Source organism: Thalassophryne amazonica, chromosome 20, assembly GCF_902500255.1.
Source record: "Thalassophryne amazonica chromosome 20, fThaAma1.1, whole genome shotgun sequence".
NCBI classification, from domain to species: Eukaryota; Metazoa; Chordata; class Actinopteri; order Batrachoidiformes; family Batrachoididae; genus Thalassophryne; species Thalassophryne amazonica.
Window position 1 is genome coordinate 16,990,688 of NC_047122.1, and position 26,110 is coordinate 17,016,797.

The window sequence follows — 26,110 nt, forward strand, 5'->3', positions numbered from 1 at the left end:
TATATACATACACACACACACACATATATACATACACACACACACATATATACATACACACACACACATATATACATACACACACACACACATATATACATACACACACACACACATATATACATACACACACACACACACACACACATATATACATACACACACACACACACTACATACACACACACACACACATATATACATACACACACACACACACACAATATATACATACACACACACACACACATATATACATACACACACACACACACACACACACATATATACATACACACACACACACACACACACACATATATACATACACACACACACACACACACACACACACATATATACATACCCACGAGGTCTATTAGATAATTAACCGACCCTTTTATTTATTGTTTTTACCTACATGGATTTGAATGACGTGCGATTACACCAATCATGCTTGAACCCTCGTGCGCATGCGTGAGTTTTTTCACGCGTCGGTGACATAATTTCCGTGTGGGCAGGCCTTGAGTGAGATGTGGTCCCGCCCTCTCGGCTGAATTCCTTTGTTTCACACGCTGCTCGAGACGGCGCGCGTTGCTTTATCAACATTTTTTCTGGACCTGTGAGGAATATCCGAGTGGACGCTATTCGAGAAATTAAGCTGGTTTTCGGTGAAAAGTTTAACGGCTGATAAGAGATTATGGGGTGTTTGTCGCTGTAAGGACTTCCCACAGAGCAGGACGTCGTGCAGCGCTTCCAGGCACCGTCGTCGGTCTGTTTCAACCTGAAAACATCCTAATTTAAGGCTTAATTCACCCAGGACGTCGTGAGAGAACAGAGAAGATTCAGAAGAGGCCGGCATGAGGACTTTATGCGAACGTGCTACTGTTTAAGGACATTTTTTAATGAAAGACGTGCGCGCAAATTCGCCGAGTCGTTTCCGCGACGACTCGGCAAATCTGTGTGCGCCGCGACAGGAAAAACACCTCCGTGTTGAAAACCATTTGTAAAATTCAGGCGGCTTTTGATGGCTTTCAACAAGTGAGTAACTGAGAAATTGTTTAACAGCTTGGGCATGTTCCAACTTGCCCGTTAAGGTTTCCAACAGAGGTGTTTTTCCTGTCGCGACCGGCCCGACATGCGACTCTGCCCGCACGTTCTTTCATTACAAAATGTCCGTTAACAATGGAATGTACTCCTCATGCCGACTTCTTCTGAAAGTTCTCTGTTCTCTGACGACTTCCTGGGTCAACAGAGCCTGAAATATGGAAGTTTTCAACTTGAAACGGTGAGACGCTGCCGCCTCGAAGCGCAGATCGCCTCAGGCGCCATGGACCGTCCTTAAAGCGACACTACCAGACCAAAATCTCTCAGCCATTAAAATTTTTACCGAAAACCAGCTGAATTTATCGAATGGTGTCCACTCAGTTGTGCCTTACAGTTTTGAAAAAATTTTGATCAAACAAAGCAGCAGTCTCTGAGCCATTCCTAAAGAATGAAAAAAACGACTAGAGGGTGGGCCACTCCTAGTTTAAAAATGGTTACATTTTACAAGTTGGAGAAAACAAAATGTCAACACTGGTGCAGTGATACTGTGACACTGCTTAGGGGGAGCCACGGACTATTGATGTCTAGAAGTGCAAAAGTACTTTTTATCAGATTAATCACCAGAATAATCGATAGCTGCAGCCATAATAGACAGTGATTTAGGGTATGCTCAATTCAGTAATGGTTTCCAGTTTTCCATTTTTCAGGTACATCAAGATTTAGTTGGTGATGGGTTTTGTAGTTTCTTCCATTTATGATTTACTCATGACTATGGCCACTTAACACAAGCAAGATGAAGCATACGAGGTCTGTTAGAAAAGTATCCGACCTTTTTATTTTTTTCATAAACCATATGGATTTGAATCACGTGTGATTGCATCAGCCAAGCTTGAACCTTGGTGCGCATGCGTGAGTTTTTTCACGCCTGTCGGTTGCGTCATTCGCCTGTGAGCAGGCTTTGTGTGAGCACTGGTCCACCCCTCTCGTCATTTTTTTATTGCCAATAAATGTCTGAACGATTTGGAGCTTTGCTGCATCAATTTTTTTCCAGAAAGTGTGAGAGACCTCCAGGTGGACACTGTTCGGAAAATTAATATGGCTTTCAGGGATGATTTTATGGGGATTACACAGATTAAGGAGTGATCCAGACGGTTTAAAGACCGCCCACAACTGCTGAGAGCGCCGATCGACAGGCTCCAACCCCGCTGACACAACCAGATCAGTTCCAACGTGAAGGCTTTGTTGATCCGGAATGTCGTCTGACTTTAACAAGGCAGAAGGCGTGGATATCAGAACTTTTTCGGCACATTCCACTGTTACAGGAGTTTTTTTTCATGGAAAGAAAAGCGGAGGGACGCGCCACGGAGCCGTTCATTACGCGGCACAAAACCACCTCCATGTTGGTCTCACAGGACAGCTTTCAAGTGGATTTCAGATGGCTGTCGGTTGCTTTTCAGTCGTGTGATTATCCGAGAAATTGAGCATGAGCTGGACATGCGCCAACATGTCCTGTGAGGCTTCATCACGGCGTTGCTTTATGCTTCATGCTCAATTACCCTAACCCTAACCCGTCCCTGAAAGCCATATTAATTTTCCGAACGGTGTCCACCTGAAGGTCTCTCACAGTTTCAGGAAAAAAATTGATGGAGCAAAGCTCCAAATCGTTCAGACGTTTATTCGCAATAAAAAAACGACGAGAGGGGTGGACCAGTGCTCACACAAAGCCTGCTCACAGGCGAATGACGCAACCGACGGGCGTGAAAAAACTCACTCATGCGCACCAAGGTTCAAGCTTGGCTGATGCAATCACACGTGATTCAAATCCATATGTTTTTTGAAAAAAATAAAAAGGTCGGATACTTTTCTAACAGACCCCGTACTTGCTAGGAAGAAAAAGGGCTGTCTGACAGGGTGCAACCTGCCATCTGTTGGTGATGTACTAAGAGTATTTGTACAGAATGGGGCAAAAGGGCACTAAGAAACAATGCAGCAGTGCAGACTGTGAAGGAGGTACAAGACTTTTGGGAAAGGGCCCAGATTCCCATTTGACCCTTCCAGCATGCAGTGAAGGCTCTAGAACAGTAGTGTCAAGTATTCCAGAAAGGGCCAAGAGAGTGCAGGTTTTCTTTGCAGACACCGACTCCACCACATGATTTCACTGATTAACATCACTTTGAGCAGATGGTATGAGTTTAAAGAAATCACTTGCTGGAACTAGTGGCTGCAAAGAAAACCTGCATGCTCTTGGCCTTTTCTGGAATTCTTTGGATACCACTGCTCTAGATGAGCTTGTAGGAAAATGGAAGTCTTTGAAGAAAAATAAGGGGTGAGAAAGTGGAATGCAAAAGGAGAAAGAAGAACGGTTCAAAGAGATATTTAATGATCTTTTTGATATCGCCCACCAAGATGCACTGAAGATGATCATCACTGAGGAAGACAGAAATATCTGGAAATACAGCATGAGAAAGGCAGGCATGGAAGTATGGCAGGAGTAGACATAAAGCTGTCAAAGCAGGAAGTTGCAAAATCCAAGGCAAAACGGAAGAAACATCGGTGGAATGAGAAACAATGACACTAAGCTGATCTCTTTGGCAGAAGTGCCACCTTAGAGAATTCCACCTTTAGCTCTTCTGCTGGAGAGAGTGAGACAAACTTAGCATTTCATGTATATCACTGCACTGGTTTTTGCCATGTTTAACAGCATTTTTATGTCTATTTATTAAAAGGAAACCCAACCATAACATCAAATTTGTCAAAAAATTGAAACACTGACGTCTGCTATTATAATATATAGTTAGAAGTGCATAAACAAGTCTTGAATGATATAAAATACCATTTATTTATCACTTATTTAAATACAACGCGGCCGCCATGTTTTTGCCTGCGCAATGCATTCTGGGGGTGATGATATGGAAAGGTTTCTGAAATCTTTCATGCAAGCAAAAACAGTGTTGAAGCTAGTTCTTCTACCAAGATAAAATGCCACATTGCGCGGCTTTTGGATGCAATTTTCAGTATAAGGGCAACAAAGAAAGCGAGGTAAGCCTTCATTGCTTTCCAAAAGAAAAAGTTAAGGAAAAAGTGGGAGGATGCTTGTGGAAGAGTGCAGTTGCCCAAAGACCTGCGGCTGTGCTCACGTCACTTCAACGCGGATGCATTTGAGGCTTTTCATCGACCTCAGCTTATGAGGGAGCTTGTTGGTGTTTCTGGATACAAACGAAGTCTTAAACGAGATGCAGTGCCCGTCGTATTTCACCACAAGAAGAAAAATCGTCCATGAGTAACTAGTGAAAATAGGACTAAAACACGTGAAAGAGTAGCAGATGCTCTCTTTCTCTGTCGGCATTGGCAACCAGCCCCCACACAGACACCACCTACAATGCCCAACTCTTGCTTGATCAGAGCGCTGATCTTCATTTCTGACAGTATTTTCAAAGTTCTCTTCCTCACACTGCAGATCACGCTCTGGTTCAAACTGAAAAGAGTGAACAGAGGAGCTCATCGTTGCTAATCGCCGCTAGTTGTAATGTAAACACGGGAAGCCCTGCAGCCGCTTGATGTCACTACCCAGAATGCATTGCGTTACAAACAACAATGGCGACCTACATAGAAATAAAGTTTCTTAAAATATCATAAAACTTGACATTATATTTGCAAATTTTGTCCCATAGTTATGTTACTAATATCACAACAAGTCATAAATATGTATTTATAGTCGGGATGTCTTGTGTGAGCAGTATATTTATTTTCATTTGTGTTGAGCACACCCTAAATAAACTCAAATCTAAAAAATATTTGGTATACTTGACTTTGGTTCATTTAGAGGGGTGAAAGCAAAACATTTCAAAGTCATCAAATAAGGGCCACCTTAATATATAATCTATATCAACTGATGAGAAAAAAGTAGATCAAAATTGTTTCTATACTGCCAAGCCCTACTATGATGTATGAAAGTATGCAAGAAAAGACTTAAGACAGAAAATAAGGAGTGTTAGTATTTTCCACAGCGGTCAGGCTGTAGACCACAGAGCGAAGCCTGTTTGCAAACAACCTTCTCAAACTGTGCCAGTGACGTTACGGTAATATGTGACACGATGGACACTCAAACACCGCCTCTGGTGTTTGAACGTCTGGCAAATGAACTCTGTGGTGCGGTGGAGAGCCAAAGCTGTGATTAAGTCCTACCTGGCTTGGCACATGTATCTACTGATAAGACCTGAAGCTTCTGTTACATCCAGCCAACCTGTCATGGTGTCACACCTGATTGAAGAATATCTAAAATCATCTTAGTGCGGTCAATTATACACCTCACAATCTGCCAGATTGTGATCTTGGTAATCACAATCAGCATTCCTGAACTGTAATTATTGCTGAACAAAACTCAAAGTTGAAGCTCAACCAGTTCTGACAGTCCTAACAATAAAAATAAAATTAAATTAAATAAAAAAAAATAAGTTTTGAGGTCCTTCTGGCAGCCTGGCTGAACATTTTGACTTTACCTCAAACAGGAAAGTGGGAAGATTTGGTGGTCAAGCTGTTTGTGTGCTTGTTTCTAGAGCAGAAGTTTCCTCATTCTTCATGTAATTTTAAGTTGTGTCAGGAAGGGCATCCGGTGTAAAATTTGTGCTAAGTCAACATCAATCTTTGATCTGCTGTGGTGACCCCAAGTTGGGGGGAAAGCAAAGGAACATCAACTCGAAATGGATGGAATATGGTATATGAGCATGAGCTAAAGATAATGAGTATAGTTTCTCTATCCAAAAAATTATTTTTTTTTATCTGTTGGACAGGAATGCCACACTGCGACACACATTGAGTGCAAACAACCATGATGTGCATTTCCAGATGACACACTGAATGCAGGAAATAAGGTAGGCCAACACCCCGCAGAGTGACATTACCCAACAATAAGCACAACAAACCCTGATCACTAACAAACTGGCCAACAGAACAGCAGAATGAACAGGAAGTACACCCTTTAACTGGAAAGCCCTGGCTAAAAACAAAAACACCACAACAGCATGCCTCAAGAGTCTATAAGCCCTCTGACTAGCACCCCTATTACAACCCCTGGCAATAATTATGTAATCACTGGCATCGGAGGATGTTCATTCAGTTGTTTAATTTTGTAGAAAAAAAAAGCAGATCAGACATGACACAAAACTAAAGTCATTTCAAATGGCAACTTTCTGGCTTTAAGATATACTATAAGAAATCAATCATAATTGTGGCAGTCAGTAACGGTTACTTTTTTAGACCAAGCAGAGGGAAAAAAATATGGACTCACTCAATTCTGAGGAATAAATTATGGAATCACCCAGTAAATTTTCATCCCCAAAACTAACACCTGCATCAAATCAGATCTGCTCGTTAGTCTGCATCTAAAAAGGAGTGATCACACCTTGGAGAGCTGTTGCACCAAGTGGACTGACATGAATCATGGCTCCAACACGAGAGATGTCAATTGAAACAAAGGAGAGGATTATCAAACTCTTAAAAGAGGGCAAATCATCACGCAATGTTGCAAAATGTTGGTTGTTCACAGTCAGCTGTGTCTAAACTCTGGACCAAATACAAACAACATGGGAAGGTTGTTAAAGGCAAACATACTGGTAGACCAAGGAAGACATCAAAGCGTCAAGACAGAAAACTTAAAGCAATATGTCTCAAAAATCGAAAATGCACAACAAAACAAATGAGGAACAAATGGGAGGAAACTGGAGTCGTCTGTGATCGAACTGTAAGAAACCGCATAAAGGAAATGGGATTTACATACAGAAAAGCTAAACGAAAGCCATCAACACCTAAACAGAAAAAAACAAGGTTACAATGGGCTAAGGAAAAGCAATCGACTGTGGATGACTGGATGAAAGTCATTCAGTGATGAATCTCGAATCTGCATTGGGCAAGGTGATGATGCTGGAACTTTTGTTTGGTGCCGTTCCAATGAGATTTATAAAGATGACTGCCTGAAGAGAACATGTAAATTTCCACAGTCATTGATGATATGGGGCTGCATGTCAGGTAAAGGCACTGGGGAGATGGCTGTCATTACATCATCAATAAATGCACAACTTTACATTGATATTTTGGACACTTTTTTTATCCCATCAATTGAAAGGATGTTTGGGGATGATGAAATCATTTTTCAAGATGATAATGCATCAGAAAATGGTCCAAGACAAGGCTCCAACCTGCAAAGCTGATCTGGCAACAGCAATCAGAGAAAGTTGGAGCCAGATTGATGAAAAGTACTGTTTGTCACTCATTAAGTCCATGCCTCAGAGACTGCAAGCTGTTATAAAAGCCAGAGGTGGTGCAACAAAATACTAGTGATGTGTTGGAGCGTTCTTTTGTTTTTCATGATTCCATAATTTTTTTCCTCAGAATTGAGTGAGTCCATATTTTTTTCCCTCTGCTTGGTCTAAAAAAGTAAGCGTTACTGACTGCCAATTTTTTTTTCCTGATTTCTTATAGTGTTTCTTAAAGCCAGAAAGTTGCCATTTGAAATGACTTTAGTTTTGTGTCATGTCTGTGATCTGCTTTTTTTCTACAAAATTAAACAACTGTATGAACATCCTCCGAGGTCAGCGATTCCATAATTTTTGCCAGGGGTTGTACATAGGGAACGCTCTATGGCTATCCCCCATGATTCAGAACAAGTGCAAAAATGGGATAAAATGGCTTGTGTCAGGCTGGATTATAAAGTGCAGACATGGAAACTGGCTGGCTTATAAAGCGCATACCTGGCAACTCAATTGAAAACAAAAGTAAAGCTGCGTCCGGCTGCATTATCAGCCAGATCCTCAACAAGTGCTGGTTTTGCTTCAAATTTTTACCCCGATGAAGCACAATCAAACAAGGTTCAAGCTGTGCTCACTAGGACTACGCCATTTAAAGATGGCTGAACATGAGTGAAGCTATTAAGACTATGAACTAGGGATGCACCGATCCACATTTTCTCAATTCCAATCTGATCCCGATACCTGAGTTTGGATATCTGTCGATACCGTTACCAGAGCTCTGTTTGATTTAATATTATTATCATGATTGTTGATTTTATGAGGATATTTTGTATCCCCAGTTATACAGCATCATTAAGTGTTTAGAGGAGGATTTTCTTAAAAAGATGTTTTGCTGAAAGAATTAAGTACCTTTATTATACTTATTTTTATAGACTTAAGAGACAGCTCTCTCTCTCTGTCTGTCTGTCTGTCCTCAATTTCAGTGGAGCTTTAATGACATGGGAAACATGTTCACATTGTCAAAGAAAGTGTTATAGTAAAGATTAAAAATTAAGTCCTCTCTCCCTCTGTCTCTCAATTCAATTTCAATTAAAACATTGTCAAGACAAGTGTTGGAGCAAAAAAAAAAAGTCCCCCCCCCCCTTGCTGTTTTCCTGCTAACAGCAAATGTGGAACCTTTTGGAAACACAAAGCCTTTCAACTGTAAAATAAAACGTAAATTTCTAAATGTATCACCAGTGAGGCTCACACGAGGGACTCTGGATAAAGACTAAAGGATTTTAGTGGAGTTTTTTCCCCATTCAGCGTACAGAAAAAACTGCTCAGCTCCGCTGTGAGCTGCCATTTATATCATTTCACAGCCTTGGGACGCCGAAGTGGCTCATTTTTTCCAGCACACATTTCTAGTTATTTTTTCTGAAAATCCGTCCTCAGCGGCACAGACAGCCACTACCTGGCTATATTTGTCTCTACTCATGGCTTAAAACATTTGGCTGCGGTGTGCGGAAGAAACAGCTCAGCTATAGCTCGGAAACCTCCCCCTCCTCGCTGAGTAGTAAACAGAGCAGAGAGCAAGCATCAATTGAGGTTTCACATAAGTGTTTTCTCTCTGGTATCGGAAAATGCCGCAGGTTGGAGCGGTATTTTCCGATACTTGATACTTACCTTGGTGTTGGAACCAGATACAGATACTGGATCGGCCACACCCCTACTACGGACACCCGGAAGTGACTATGCAATGATGCTGAATCGGCAAATCGTGATGAAATTTCTGAACAGCTCAAAAATTTCACCCCAGTTTCAAGACTGATGCCAATGATGGCCGTAACTACTGTGTGTACCAAGTTTGTTCATGACTGACAAAAGAAGGGTAAGAAGTTACTGTGATGCTTCAAAATATGCCATGATTTGCTACTGAGAATGAAATGAGAACGGATGACATTCTGTGGAATAGGGTTGTTATACAGGTTGAATATTTAGCTGTAACTATAATTCTTTTAGTTTTATTTCATAAACAGTTGTAGAAAACAGAGGAATTGTGTTGATCCACAAGATCATTAACAGAAACAGGAAAAAAATAAACAAAAAATAAATAAAACATCAGATGAGTCCACTGAACTGGAATGATTTACAGTGTGGCAGTGGTGAAGGAAAAGAAACTCGTGAGAAAAAAAAAAAAGATAAATCTGAGCCTGTACATGTGGCTTCTGTTTTGTTGTTTGCCATTTACAACTTATTTTGTCTAACACACACATACATGGTGGCGTGGCCAACAACAAAAACACAGGAGTCAAGTGATGGGAGTGAACCACACAAGCATGTGCACAAACACACACATTCACATCACTGCAGACCAGAGCAAACTCATACATGAGTGACTCACTCTCGTGCTCCCTGCCAATCAAATTTCCTCTCCTCTTGTCACACAATGCATCTTTCCTTTCAGCAACTTTTCACACAGACACAAAGGCTCCACTGTCAATTACAACTCGCAGGACAAAAAGCTGAAAAATGTTTGGTGTCCAGCCCAAGGATGACATTACATATATCTAATATATAAACAGGGATGGGTTTTGATAAGATTTTATCGATACTGGCCCCATTATCGGTTCTGCTTATCGATCCAATTTCTTATCGTTTCCCTTATCAATACCTAAATTTTCTGTGTACTAAACTGACTGAGTCTCACGAATACAGCTTAACTAATGTGACATAAAATATACAATGATATGGCTAAAATTCTTCTCTATTTCCCGTGCGTAGAACGGGTAACTCAGCTAGTACCTATCTGATATATTAAGATGACCGTATGTGTTCACTATGCACAGCCACATTAATTAAGCAATCCACAGCAAGGTTGCTATGGTGTCTGGGGGCACCAAGGGGGAGGTCACTGGGGCTCTTAGGTTGAAAGTGTATGTGCGCGAACACATGCAGTCAGCCTTATATATTAGCTCATGACCTGCTCACTGGAGCCCTTACTGTTGCAGTTCACGTGGTACTCAGGTCATGTAGCAAGCATCACACTTTACTTACTACGTAGTAGGGGCTGGCTATGCAGGTGAGGAGTTTGACTGGGACGGTACACCTATCAAACGGTAACGCAGGTGTTAAACTCAGGGAGGACAGAAACCTCCCCTGGAGACTCCGGTAAAGTTAGAAAGATATTCACAGATTCAAAGTTCACGGCTCAATCTTAAGAGAAATGTTGTAGAAAAACAAACACTAGTTTCTAACCTCAGGAAGGTAAACAATGAGCTACAACCTTATTTTTATCCATATGAGCTGCTCTCTGAGCTGGAAAAATAACATTGATCTGAACGAGCAGGCGGCTAATAAAGGGAAGCGTAGGGACTAGGCATGTGGAGATTAATTGATACGAATCAGTATCTAGATACAAACTACAGCACTCAGTTTGGAAAATTTTAATTTTAGTGATTTCTTTTTTAAAGAGAAACGGTTCGAGAGGATAAATATCAGCTTTATTATATAATGAGCAAATTTCACATGAAACAAGGTAACATGCAAAAAATTGCATTTTCTCACCATATATTCACCATGGCATTATTTTACGAGATATAGGTTGGTAACATTGCATTATTAAAATGGTAACACCTGATTGTGCACTTACCGATAGTGTAAATGAAATACGAACATTATAGATTAATTTCACTAAATCAATAATTCAGCACAGAGTCAGACCATAAACCTTACTAAAAGATTTTCATTTTTATCTTCGGACTTCAGGACACAAGGTCGGATGGGACTGAGTGGAAGCCTTGTGCGCTGCTTTGGGTGATAGTTGCCAACAGCACCGCTATGCTAAAAATTTCTGGGGAGAACCCTGCATGAATTAAAATGTATGAAATACCAAGTGTTCCAATATTTTTGGAGGGCATTGTAGCTTAAATGCCAAGCCCATGAAGACTGCATCATGTCACTCAGGGGCAAGTGTGTTTGTCCATGCAGAAGTGGAGTTGTGTCAGGAAAAGCATCCAGCATTAAATATGTGCCAAATCCCAATGTGAATATGTCAATAGGCTCATTCTGCTGTGGCAACCCAGAGTATCCAGGAGCAGCAAAGACAAACAACAACAACATGGATGTGAGCTACCTCATGTTGACAGATAAAGCTGTATGTAAGTGGTGGAGCAACAAAAGTTGCCCAATGCCCAGTGTCTGCAATCACATCCATAGAAACTTGTAAAGCCTTCAGAGGTGTGAGCTTTTGGAAGCTTTTTCACTAACATGCTTCCTTTCACTTAGTTTTTGAAGAGACTGTTCTCTAAACAAAATAGCCACACACCACGACACTCAGGGTGCTATCCTCCACCTCCCCCTGCCAAAAATAACCAAATTCAAACCATGCCGTACACTTTAAAGTGATACAACTGCTACACTGACAGCTGGATCAAAGTGCAAAATTCCCAATGTATAAAATGGAGAGAGGGACTTCATGGTTGACGCCTGAGTGCGTTAGTCAGCTTTTCCTTAACAGCAGAGCCACCGCAGTCTTAATTCTTTAGTCTGCTGTATTAAAGCTGGATGCTCCAGTCTCGAGACTGAGCGGCTCGCTCTCTGTGTAAAAACATTAAAGGCAGAGGCTTAGCGTCACCACAGAGAGATGGCTGGCCAAATGACGACGCCATGCTGTAGTGAGAAAATTAAGAGTGTGTCGGTGAGTTAATGCAACACAGACATTCTCCATTTTCTTTGTGTGGGGGGGGGGGTCTAGGATCCTTAAAAAATAAAGAGTGTATGCCATGTGTGCTGACTGGGACATACAACCCCTGGCAAAAATTATGGAATCACCGGCCTCGGAGGATGTTCATTCAGTTGTTTAATTTTGTAGAAAAAAAAGCAGATCACAGACATGACACAAAACTAAAGTCATTTCAAATGGCAACTTTCTGGCTTTAAGAAACACTATAAGAAATCAGGAAAAAAAATTGTGGCAGTCAGTAACGGTTACTTTTTTAGACCAAGCAGAGGGAAAAAAATATGGACTCACTCAATTCTGAGGAAAAAATTATGGAATCACCCTGTAAATTTTCATCCCCAAAACTAACACCTCGTTAGTCTGCATCTAAAAAGGAGTGATCACACCTTGGAGAGCTGTTGCACCAAGTGGACTGACATGAATCATGGCTCCAACACGAGAGATGTCAATTGAAACAAAGGAGAGGATTATCAAACTCTTAAAAGAGGGTAAATCATCACGCAATGTTGCAAAAAATGTTGGTTGTTCACAGTCAGCTGTGTCTAAACTCTGGACCAAATACAAACATGGGAAGGTTGTTAAAGGCAAACATACTGGTAGACCAAGGAAGATATCAAAGCGTCAAGACAGAAACCTTAAAGCAATATGTCTCAAAAATCGAAAATGCATCACAAAACAAATGAGGAACGAATGGGAGGAAACTGGAGTCAACATCTGTGACCGAACTGCAAGAAACCGCCTAAAGCAAATGGGATTTACATACAGAAAAGCTAAACAAAAGCCATCATTAACACCTAAACAGAAAAAAACAAGGTTACAATGGACTAAGGAAAGGCAATCGTGGACTGTGGATGACTGGATTAAAGTCATATTCAATGATGAATCTCGAATCTGCATTGGGCAAGGTGATGACGCTGGAACTTTTGTTTGGTGCCGTTCCAATGAGATTTATAAAGATGACTGCCTGAAGAGAACATGTAAATTTCCACAGTCATTGATGATATGGGGCTGCATGTCAGGTAAAGGCACTGGGGAGATGGCTGTCATTACATCATCAATAAATGCACAAGTTTACGTTGATATTTTGGACACTTTTCTTATCCCATCAATTGAAAGGATGTTTGGGGATGATGAAATAATTTTTCAAGATGATAATGCATCTTGCCATAGAGCAAAAACTGTGAAAACATTCCTTGTAAAAAGACACACAGGGTCAATGTCATGGCCTGCAAATAGTCCGGATCTTAATCCAATTGAAAATCTTTGGTGGAAGTTGAAGAAAATGGTCCATGACAAGGCTCCAACCTGCAAAGCTGATCTGGCAACAGCAATCAGAGAAAGTTGGAGCCAGATTGATGAAGAGTACTGTTTGTCACTCATTAAGTCCATGCCTCAGAGACTGCAAGCTGTTATAAAAGCCAGAAGTGGTGCAACAAAATACTAGTGATGTGTTGGAGCGTTCTTTTGTTTTTCATGATTCCATAATTTTTTTCCTCAGAATTGAGTGATTCCATATTTTTTCCCTCTGCTTGGTCTAAAAAAGTAACCGTTACTGACTGCCACAATTTTTTTTCCTGATTTCTTAGTGTTTCTTAAAGCCAGAAAGTTGCCATTCGAAATGACTTTAGTTGTGTGTCATGTCTGTGATTTGCTTTTTTTTCTACAAAATTAAACAACTGAATGAACATCCTCCGAGGCCGGTGATTCCATAATTTTTGCCAGGGGTTGTATGAATGAGTGAGGGACAACTTGACTCTTTCCAATAAATGGAGACCTAACTCATTTACTACTATCTCATCTAGCTTCAAACCAAAAGTCACAAATCTACTGTATTTCAAGATTGTAAAGAAGCCAGTCTGTCTGCAGCAGTATGTTCAAAACACAAAGAGTTGTTTCAGTGTAATGTGGAGGATAAACTTACTGGACTGTTCTCTCACAACACAGGTACCATCGTGGTCATAAGCCTGAGGTCAAAGTTAAATACACGTCATCGTCAAAAATACAGTAATGACCATATCTCAGGAAGTTGAAGAGCTCTTCAAACTGTTTTCTTCAGAATTCTGCTCTCACAGGACTAACAAAAGTAACACACCTCTGACATCAAGCAAAGTCCAAAAATTAGACAGACAGATGGAAAACTCAGAGCCAAAATCCAAAAAAGCCCTGCATGTGATGTCTTAAGTGAAAGGGGACTTTCAGACAAAACATGTAACTAAATTATACGCCGACAGTGTGCGCAACTGTGCACTGGAGTTCACACGGCCGCAAATGTCAAAATTTCTCTGCAGATCGAAACAATACATCAGTGAAATTAATGACAACCATTTCTTGTCCCTGCTCCAGGTGCAATCGCAAACACATGTAGAAGAGGCATATTTGGTCTGTTTACATAGGCAAAATCAGAAGCCACCTTTGACTTTTATTGTTGTGGTCAGTCTGGGAATTTCAGCATAGCACAGCTACACTCACATCAGCTGTATTTATTTTGTTGGTGCCGTTGCTTATCTCTGGGCTCTACAGCGTGAAATGCAAGAGAGTTGACGACTCCCCCTGGATGGGGCGCCAGTCTGACGCAACTTACTTCCTCGGTCAAGGCCAGTACCCATTTACAGCTGGGTGCACAGACTATCCAGATTAATTGTCTTGTCCAAGAACACAGACAGGTAGCATGAGCGGAATTTGAACACAGGTCCTTATCCACGGCTGTAAAATGTATCTTAACATTGTCTATCTGCAGTTTTGTTCAAAACTGTAGTGCTCAGAGTTAAACCCAATTTTTGGTATTCCGTATCCACAACTCCATAGCTACACAGAGTCCTCTGCATCCTTACGAACCCCCTCCAAGCCCCTCTCCGTAGTCTGACGTGTACCTCCCAAAAATTGCAACTACATGTTGAGACGGCACGAGCCGTGACTGGTCCGTCAACTACTTTGCCAGAATCTCACGGTTCAGTTTCACAATCAACAACTTTCATGGTGTGTTAAGCCAGTCTTCACGACAAATGTCGCGCCAGCCACTGTTTTAGCGATGAATTGCATTGCGACACCCGCCAACCCCAACAAAGAATTTCGAAAGGTTCTTGACTGTGTCAAAGCGATTGCATGGCCATGGCGTTACGAAACAGTAAAAGCATAAAAAGGCCTCTAAGCGTGTACTGAAGCCTTCTTTAATTCAGGGTGTTTCCCCTGTTTTCTTGTGTAATTTTGCTTAAATTTAAATCATATTTGTCCGTTTCCAGCATCATTTTCCTCTGCGCCATTGCTTTCATGTGAAATGTTGTAAAGTGGCATGATCTTGCGATGTTGCAATGTGTCACAGACCCACCTCTTTAACTTCAGACCCGGCTGCAAGAAATCACAAGGTTTTTTTTTTTTTGGTAATTTTCTCAATGAACGTAACAGACGATAGTAGAATGCTGAAGAGACAAAAAATGGCTGTGGTGAACGCTGGTGTGAATAAATGGATCGTTGAGACACAAAAGACTTTCAGTTTTTAAATTAAGTTACTACTAGTGTTGGGCTTGAGACCAGAGGATCCTCAGTTCAACCCCCAGCCTGACCGGAAAAATCACTAAGTGCCCTTGGGCAAGGTCTTTAATCCCCAGTTGCTCCCGGTGTGTAGTGAGCACCTTGCACAGCGGCACCCTGACATCGGTGTGCGAGTGTGTTTGTGTGAAAGAGAAACATAATTGTAAACCGCTTTGAGCATCTGATGCAGACGGAAAAGCGCTATATAAATGCAGTCCATACTAGCGTGTTGGCTGTGGGGATCTAGATTGGGTAGTGTTCACAAAATAGGTAGCTGACATTTTTTCAAGGATGGCAAACAATTGTGCAAAGTTTCTAGAATGAGTTGGAATGGTGTGGGAGTCCACAATGTTTTTAGAACCTTAGACCTCAAACGTTTTTTGAAGAACTCAACCCTTTTATTTTCTGTTAATTATGTAACTTTTTAAAGGTCATTTACTGTCTTGTATTTATAAATTGTTTAGATTCTTGTTATCGTATACACATTATTATTATTATTGTTATGATCATTATAATTATTATCAGTATTATTATTTTAACTTATATTTTGTCATTTGATTTTTAAATGGACCACAATGGAAATAATTGTTTTCACTTTCTTGTGTCATCCATGTATTTTTAACATATTTACAATTATATTATGTACTTACATTGAACTTATTAAATAAAAGCACACACACACACATACATTCACGCTTTTCATATATAGATTTACTGCCCCATGCTGGAATGGTGTGTGAGTTCAGAATGTAAATATTAATGTTCATTGTTCAGTGTTGTTAGCTAATATATGTAGCTTCTCTAAAAATATTAATCGTATCAACGTTCAGTTTTGGTGACATTCATCCTTGACCCAAAATACATAAACATACCAAACAGCAAATGTCAGCTCTCCCCAGTTTGTGTGTGATCAACATTACATGCACACACAGCTTTTTGTCTTTCTGCAATCCGCTGTAAGCAGGTGCTTTTAATTTGACAAAGACTGTGACGTAAGACATTAAAAGCCCTACATATTTCACTAACACTTAAATTACTATAAACCACAACAACATTTAAAACCTCAAACCCCGAACTCCCATGGTGCATTGAAGCACAAACATCCATTGTTTACTGGTTAGTAAAAATTGCTGATTTCTCAAAAAATATTTGCCCTATCCTATTAACTATCATTTCACAATGTTCAACCTTGACCCAAAATACATAAGCACACCAAATGCGAAAGGTCAGCTCTCCCACATTTTTGCGTGATCGAAATCCTACACGTGCAGACACACAGAGGCCACTTGGGTATTATAATATAGATTTTTTTTTCTTCTTGTTGGTGGTGGGACAAGCAATGGCGGAATGAGAAACGCAGCTGGAGCAGACAAACGCAGAGGGATATCTTTAAAAACACCTCCATCCTGTGTTTATTCACAAACAATATTGATAAGAAATTAAAGCATTTTCAGATGTAGTCTTCCAAAACAAGGGAATCTCATGTGACTAGTGTTTTTGGCCGTGATGAAGAATCTGGCTGAAAGGATGAGACAGGTTGGATTAAAAGACTTCCTATTTACTCAGTGTGCCACTTTGTAAAACTGTAGCATCTTGATTAGGTACTTACATGTCGTCATCTCTGTCATTTGTGGGAGCATTACAGCATCACATACAGGCCTGGTGTATATACTACAGTCCATGGTATGGAGATATTTCTTGAAATGGTGCTGTGTTTTTGGATCGTATTTGCGTCTGTGTAGACAAGGCTTTAGTTTGTGATTTTGGCTAAGATGTAAAGCTGAATTTGTAGGAAATGGCTTCCATCAGTATTTGCAAAAGCAAAATGCTAGCGTTTTTCTCCGACTAAAGGTGGGCTGCCCCCACCCCCACCAGACACCCTCCGACTTGACCTCCAGCGCCATCACACTAGGGGTGCACGGTATTTGCGGTTGACAGTAGAAATAATATATAAATTTGGCCTATGGTAGAGATTTGGACTCCACCGACCAATCGCGATAACGCCTGCGGAGTTTTTCGATCCAGGAAAACTGTGAAAAATGTGTGAACCATTACTCCTTTGGTGCAGACAGAGTGCAGAGGGGAGGGGAGGGTGTTCTGAGCTGAGGCGTGTCTCACTGAAATGAAGATTCGAGCAGTGACGTTAACAGGCAAACATTGAGGATTTCTGTCGCTAAACACCGAAAAGCCAAGACAGCAACATGCAATATTTTCTGTGCCATTGTTTATTTCAGCAGAGGCTGCAAGCAGAGGTGATGCTCCGTCACGACCTCAATGAAACATTTGAGAAAGCGTCACATTAAATAACGCAAGGAATTTTTTTTTTTTTTAACTGGAGCAGAAAGACAAAATCAGCCAGGGAACAACAATTTACCCAGACTGACTTTAAATGAGTAAATGAAGTACTTTTTTATTTTTGTGTGTGTGGGGGGGGGGGGATCTTGTTGCATTTTGGAAATGAGGAAATGCCTCCATCCTGAAAATGGGTCATGTATTCGCAGCAGATGTTCCATCTAGTGTTCAAGAGATGAAAGTTCAGCCACTGACCCAACAATAAATCAACGTATTTCATTCTTTCAACAAAACATCAAATCTAGGCTTAAATCTTATGCTGCGTTCACACCGGGCGCGATCAGACGCTACAAATTTGCGGGGGTCGCGTGGTGACGGACGCGCCTCCTTCACCCGGTGTGTCGCTCTGCTTGGGTGGACTTTCGCTGCAAAAATTCGCCCCGGTGCGTCATCAAATAGGAGGAGCTTCCATTCTGCTCGGCGTCAAGTCATCATGACGGGCCTTGATCAAACGGAGCGAAGCTCCCAATATAGAGAGTATCATTATTTGCTGCACGAGCATTTGCTGCTGGATGACGGCCGCTTTCAGCGGTCCTTCCGCCTCTGCGGGACCCAGTTTGAGGATCAACTGTCCCGTTCACGCGCACACATGTAAACAATTAAAAAAAAAAAAAAAAAAAAAAAAAAAAAGAAACTCCGCTGCTTGCTGCAGCTCGCTCTTCCCCCAAAAAACTCTCATAATTGTGTTTAGAAACCAGTCACCATTTGTTTTATTATACATCTGTGTAGTTAATTAATAAAATATTCTCCACACAGACGATTCGCTCGCGCGCGCACGTAAAAAAAAAAAAGAAAGAAAGAAACTCCGCAGCTTGTTGTGAGGCTGCTCCTTGCTCTTTCCCCCCCAAAAAAACTGTCATAATTGTCTTTAGAAACCAGTCACCATTATACATCTGTGCAGTTAATAAGTAAAATAATCTCCATGGACCCTCGCGCGCACACGTAAAATAAAAAGAAAAAGAAACTCCGCTCCCCCTGCTGTGGGGCTGCTGCTCACTCCAAAAACTCTCTCACAATTGTGAAATAAAGGACAAAAGGAGACATAAGTCCTGCTCACAGGCTGCTACCAGAGACAGGACATGTTCACATCTTCAGTCAAACTCCAGACATCTCCACGTCACTACATATTCAGTCCCTGATTGGTCATCGTGGCGCAGAGACGAAAAAGTTCAGATTTTTGAACTTGGGGAGGAAGGCGACACGACGTGACACGACGCAATATCACGCTACAAACGCGCAAAACACTCAAAATCGCTTCACTCACGCCGCTTCACTCGCGTCCATCACGTCGCGCTGCGCGGTTTGGCGCCAGAACGCGTCCTTACATAGGGATTACATGGCAACCTGTGGCTGCAGTCGCTCGCGTTGCGCCCGGTGTGAACGTGGCATTAGATGTACATTCTGGCAAATTTATACCTATAGTTTTGAGCTATGCACAATAAGTGTTCTCAAAATTACGTTATGTTTTTTTGTTGTTGTTTTTTTATTTTTGTCAATTTAGCTTTATTCTTTTAGCTTTATTTATTCTTGCTACAAAACATAACAGGCAGACACACCATCTTGGAAGAGGCCATGAAAATGCCAAACCAACCTGGGGATTCTGAGCCTCCATTCTCCAAAGGCAACAGCCATAACATACAAACTGGCTCTCCAATCTCTGAAATAGCTACAGACACAGTGATACCTACACCGTGTCTCTCAACCACCGTTTGACACAAAACCCTCCAGAACTGCATCAAGGACAAACTGTGGGAAACAGTCTGTGATTCACAAAGGCTTTGTAAGCTTCACTCAGAAGGCTTATTTGATAAATCCCTTAGTCACTACTAAGTACGTTTCAGAAAATAATATTCAACAATTAGCATTAAAATCAAAAGCAAATATCGGCATTAAATCAGTATGGCCAAAAATCAATATAAGGAGATATTTTAAACCTCTGTCTGAACCGGTATTTAAAGACTCAAAGTGGGCCTTCTTCAGGACCAGAAAATAAAACCACAACTCATATCATGGTTGGCTGATAATATCAACTAATATGAGCATTTCACAAAGCTATGAAGTTGGTATTAGTTTTGGTGATATGAAAATTTTTGTTTTACCAAACAATACAGAAAAAAATCTTTGGCTGTTGGAAATGGTGTCATTGCAGTTTGTCCAGAAGATGATGTTTCGGCCACACTGCTTGCACTACTGATAAGCATGGCTGGGACCCCATCACCACCATTGGTCTCATGAGCTACAAAAAAAAAAAAAAAAAGAGAGGCAAAGTGACCAGCAGCCATTCATTTTCAATCTGTTTTACAGTGGCAAGAGACAAGTGGTTGCTTTGCTGCCAGCTAGACAGCGACAAAACAGATGGTCAGTTTTTTCTTTTTTTTTTTTTTAAATGTTGAGCAATGTGTTATGGTGACTGTCCGTCAATGTGAGGTGAGGGCAATGTGCCCTTTCTCTGCGGGTCATTGAAGGCATCAAACTAAGAATTAACAAGTAATAAGTTGCAATGCATTTGCAGTCAGTGGTAAACAGAGGATCTTGTTTTTTTGGCACATCTAAATATTGGATTATTATCAATCTCCTAATAAATTTTTTAAAACGGTGTATCTAGACTGTAGCAACATTGCAGTTTCTGGAAAACGGACACTTTATATTTTAAAAGTGTGAATAAAGCTGGCAGCGTGGCTGTTTACCAACACTCATCTCCCACACTAATTGTTAGGCTTTCCTGCGTGTGAGGCCCTGGTGTTTGTTTGCTATTCTCTTCACTTTGTGTGGGTCACCAAAGCCACTGCGCATACACACTTCCAGGAAAAGAGCCTGGCTGCAGGACTGACCAGGGCAGCTACTCCACAACACACCAGAGAAATTCTGACGTCACTCTGCAGGAGTTTTTCCACGCTGTGCCTGCCCAGGCTTGATTTGTGGAAATCAGGAATGTGATCAGGTCAGACTCTACTTTGACCTAATCACTCACTGTAACCACAGATTAAGAAAGACAACCAGGGAAAGGTACATCCTGTCAACAGAACACTGCCTTTTTGTCTTACTTACTTTGACTGTACTATTACAATTCTAGAAAATTTTACATTATAAATAACACAATACATCAGTAAATGTCCATAATGGTTAACATGGTGTGTGTGTGTGTGTGTGTGTGTGGGTTAGTAGGTGTCACTGCCACCTCACAGAGAGAAGGTTCTGAGTTTGAAGTCAACTTGTTCCTTTTGTGTGGAGTTTGCATTTTCTCTCTCTGCGTTTGCACGAGCTTCCTCCACATGCTCCAGCTACCAAAGACATGCAGGACTGGTGAATTGGAAATCCTAAATTGTCTGTTGGTACGTGTCTTGGCCCTGCGAAAGTCTGGTGGTGTGTCCAGGGAGGATCCCGCCTTCCACCCAATGACTGATGGAATAAGTGCCAGCCCCCCCGCCCCAAACCTCTAAATGGAATGTAGGTTAAAAAAAAATGTATGAATGAATGACAGCCACAAATGAAGTTTTCCTATACTGTATGCCCACCTTATTTTTCCCCCTATGGCCATTATATGATTCAAGATCTCATACCAGTGTCCTAACATTTCATCCTACTTACCGAAACATCTCACCAAAGCTTAGTAATCATGCGCACAATGTAAAAAATGTCATTTTTCAGTAGTTGGTATCAATGGTTTTCCACTTTATGTTAACACTCAATTCTGAATCATTGAATTTACTTATTGTTCATGCCTTGTTTGTTGATTGATATTCTCTGTATAAGTATACTTGTGACAGCATGGTGTCAGCTGTGTGGACCCCGTGCGTTTGGTGTCACCAATAAAGTTCTGTTTACATTAATCCTGCGTTCCAATTTTGCTGGTTTTAAGTTATTCAAAACAGCAGATACTGGGTAAATGACCGAATTTATAACTACTATAAGCCACTTGACAGATGTGTCTATAAATTCAATGTACGTTGGGATGTTTCGACAAAGTAGGCTGGTTCGTCAGAACATCAGCACATACCTCGTTGACAACTCTGTTCAACTGAGCAGTCTGTAAACAGCATCATGGAGCCAAGCTTCTCCCCCCTGCACGCAACTTATGCAGCCATTCCTGCATACTAGATACGCAGCACAATGCAACTCTACACAGGCCCGGTGTGAAAGGGGCTTCAGCAAAGACAAGCAGTTTCTTCATTTCCACTCTTGGCTATCAGTTTCCCTTTGCTTCCCGTCTTTAGCCACCTTGACACTTGCACGAATTTGTTCCTCACACTGCCGCAAAATTTGTCATGCCAATGGGTCCAATGTGACGCCACGCTAAAGCCTGTGCAATATCATTTCATACCCGATGATGCATTTACTGCCAGAAAGTGGCTCATGAAACTATTCTTTCATCGCTGGTACGAATAACCCATGTGAGGACATACAAGCCACCAATTAAATGACAAGGATCCACTCAGCCGTTATTAGGGATGGATATTGATAAGATTTTAATCGATATAGGTGCCATTATCGATCCGATTCCTTATCAATTCCAACTGGACTCTATCTTTCTAACTTGACTCGGCAGAGAGCACAGCATTTGGAGCTGTGTGAACAGAAGGGAGGATGATTCTCGTTTCTTTCTCACAACAAGACAGGAGTCCCTGTTAGTGACTTTAATCTGCACAAAAGTGATTTATGATTGACATAGTCAGGGATGAAAGTGGTAAAAAAAAAGAAAAAAAAAAAAGCTGTAACCTAAAATTACTCCGACACCACTCGCACAAAAATGTTTGAATTCTATAAGCTTTGAAATGCAATCTGGGACTATTCCAGACAATAAAGTGAAGTGAGTTCAGCATCCATTTTGGTGAGAAAAAACCCAAGTTTCCTTATTCAAATAAAAAAAAAAAAAGGTGGAAGTTGAAGAAAATGGTCCATGACAAGGCTCCAACCTGCAAAGCTGATCTGGCAACAGCAATCAGAGAAAGTTGGAGCCAGATTGATGAAGAGTACTGTTTGTTATAAAAGCCAGAGGTGGTGCAACAAAATACTAGTGATGTGTTGGAGTGTTCTTTTGTTTTTCATGATTCCATAATTTTTTCCTCTCTGCTTGGTCTAAAAAAGTAACCGTTACTGACTGCCACAATTTTTTTTCCTGATTTCTTAGTGTTTCTTAAAAGCCAGAAAGTTGCCATTTGAAAAGACGAAGAAGAAGTTTTGTGTCATGTCTGTGATCTGCTTTTTTTCTACAAAATTAAACAACTGAATGAACATCCTCCGAGGCCGGTGATTCCATAATTTTTGCCAGGGGTTGTATATATATATATTTTTTAAAAGTGATTTGCTCCACTGGCTGCTCTCCACCTCCGCAGATGAAGCGAAAGGAAGCACACTTTAAATTAATCATGTTTAACTATTCAAAAAAAAAAATGCCTATATTCAAATTAGATAAGAGTTTTTATCAACAGGCTGTAGAGTTAATTTATCATTGCAGCTGTTGTGGAAATGTTGCACTCCACAGCCGTTTTTTTCAAAGGCTTTGTTATTTGCCAAGTATCCACAGAAAAAGAATTTGACTTCGGTTTGAGCTGCTCTGTACGGCATGTAGAAATATACACTAAACATTGAATAAAAAGTGCAAATGAAATGTGCAATAAGAAAAAAAAAAGAATGTCCTGTCTGCAGACTGAAGATTTCACAGACTGCCTGGGCTTATGGTTTGGCAAAGCTCCAAAATGTAATAATGTGAAAAAATAAATAATTACCTGGGAAGACAGAGAGAGGGAACATCCTAAACTTAATAATCTGCATGATGGCACAGCGACATTGTGCCATTGCTTAGGGAGAGCCCTGCCACTACTGATATTGTTTAAAAATACAAAAGTATTTTTTTATCCGATTACTCAATTAATTGATAAAATAATCGACAGAATACTCGATTCCAAAAATATTCGATAGCTGCAGCCCTAATTACATTATGTCGGTGTGGCATCTCAGAGACATTTTCAAACAATTTTACAAACATTGTGAAAGAGAACAGCAACTAAATCTGATGCATACCCTTCTTCTTTTGAGTATATTAGCAGTTTGCAAACCAACACGATGCATTATTGCCATCTACTGTTTGGATGTGGAGCATTAATGGATTCTGATGTAAGCTATCAAAAATAACCTGGAAACATTCACCACGCAAGTAAAAACCCGAAAAACTTTAATCACTGATAATGTAATTTCAGGTTCACATGCCCTGTGCGCAGTGACACACAGTTTTCGAATAGGCTGCGCAATGTTCACAACTAGTTCACGCAAGTGGCACACAATTTATGCATGCCAGAAATTTTGAACATTTGAAAATTTTCTTTGCCCACTGGCACACAGCCACGCAGGTTATGAAGAGTTTACTCACTGCAGGGTTAAACTCGTGCAAGTGTCAAGGTGCCTTTAGTGCTGAGCAAACTAACAGAGGGATTCAAAACTCACTATGTGACAATCATTTCTCTCTAAAGTTACAGTCTATCTTGTAACTGACTGTGCTGATGAGACAAGAGTTCCTCCTACGGAAATTGTTTTTTTTTGTTTTTTTTAAACTAGTCTTTGGTTCATTACATTTGAAGCAGTGTTATTGCCACCAACTGAATCTGCACACAGATTTAGATTTTTTTTTTGTTCGTTTTCCTGTAATTACAAAGTCAGCTGCCCACAATCAAATTGTCTTACACCAGGACAATTCAGTCCTACTAGTGGGAGTGAAACATTTTGCTGTGAGCATGTCAGAAAAAGCTGCATAATAACAGACACACAGAGCTGCACACAAGCACACATATGCATGCAGTCATAAACAGCAGCCCCTCTTGAACCAGACTTAACACCACCCAACTGCTCATGTATGGCTCCTTTCAGTCCACACACACCAACATACAAAGTGCAACAAAGCGTGCTGGCTCGCTGCTCAGCCGTCTACAGCTGTGACGTCTCACATGTGGCGCATTGTTGATATAAGGAGTAGCACATGTGGAAAATTGGAGCTGCTGGGGCCAGACTGCTGACTTCCTGATAGGAAGAGAGTGGAGGTTGACCCATATATACATAAAACAGTCGACAGGTTCCAAGACCACTGGATGCAGACAAAAGGTCTGTGTGCGTCTGTACAGGATGGCCGCAGGATAACAGTTAGCAAATGGGTTTCCTTCACTATGACACCACTCTTATCAGGGAAGGGGGATCCTCCCTCTGCCCAAATGCATATTTTTGAGTAGCTGCAAATGTCAAAACAGCTTAAAAGGGACCTCTTGTAATTTTTTACTCAGATAATAGTCATTCTAAGTGTTAAATAAAATTAATTATTAGTTATTTTCAAAAAAATCATAATTTCTATTAATAATTATCACTAAAAATTTTTGCTAAAAATAAATCACCGCTAGAGGCATTGCATTCAAACCAGAAGTGTGACATAATTGTATGTAGTAATGTGTTTAGCTCTGCACCGGTTAACCGTTTACAATTAATATCACGTCCTCAAGTAGATTGATAATAAATTGTCAGCTTTTGAAACTCACCTCCTGCAAAGACTTCCTCTGTTCTTGGGTGTCTCTGCTCTCATGGTGAGAGCTGGCTTTGGTCTTCTTGACCGGAATAAGCTGCACCAGCGGTTGTTAATGTAAATAATGAGTCCCACCTTTGCTTTTCCCGCACTTTTTAGTGTCTGTCTGCTCTCACAGCAGTGAATCCCAGCAGGACCACACTAGTGTCCGGTATGAGGTGGATTAGTCACATCTCCGTAAGGATAAACAAGCTGCTCTCACTGTAAGTCTGCTGCAGGTTTAGATTTCCCATGATCACGGAGGGAATTGGTGGTTTTTAGCATCTCAGGTTGTCTGCTAGCCTAGCCTTTAGCTTAGCCCCAGCCTTGTAATGGGGCCCTTAGTGCCATGCTGCGGTATTGAGTCACCCCTTTGAGTCTGGTCTGCTTGAGGTTTCTTCTTCAGAGGGAGTTTTTCCTTACCTTACCACTGTTGCTCTGGGGGTTAGTAAGGTTAGACCTTACTTGTGTGAAGCGCTTTGAGGCAACTCTGTTGTGATTTGGTGCTATATAAATGAAAATAAATTGAAATTGAATAGAAATTGAAATTATTGGCCCGTCACACAGTTACCTTTTAACTAAATACGAATAAACATTTTAGTTGTACAATTTTCACATTTAAATAGGGATGGGTATCGAGAACCGTTTTTTTTTTTTTTTTTTTTTTTGAGAATTGGT

General features: G+C 40.8%; 1 protein-coding gene across 1 annotated transcript in view; it reads right to left on the reverse strand.

Moving 5' to 3' along the window:
• Positions 1-26,110, reverse strand: part of erf (Ets2 repressor factor) — a 92,204-nt gene that overhangs the window by 59,058 nt on the left and 7,036 nt on the right. The gene's annotated exons all lie outside the window — the stretch shown is intronic.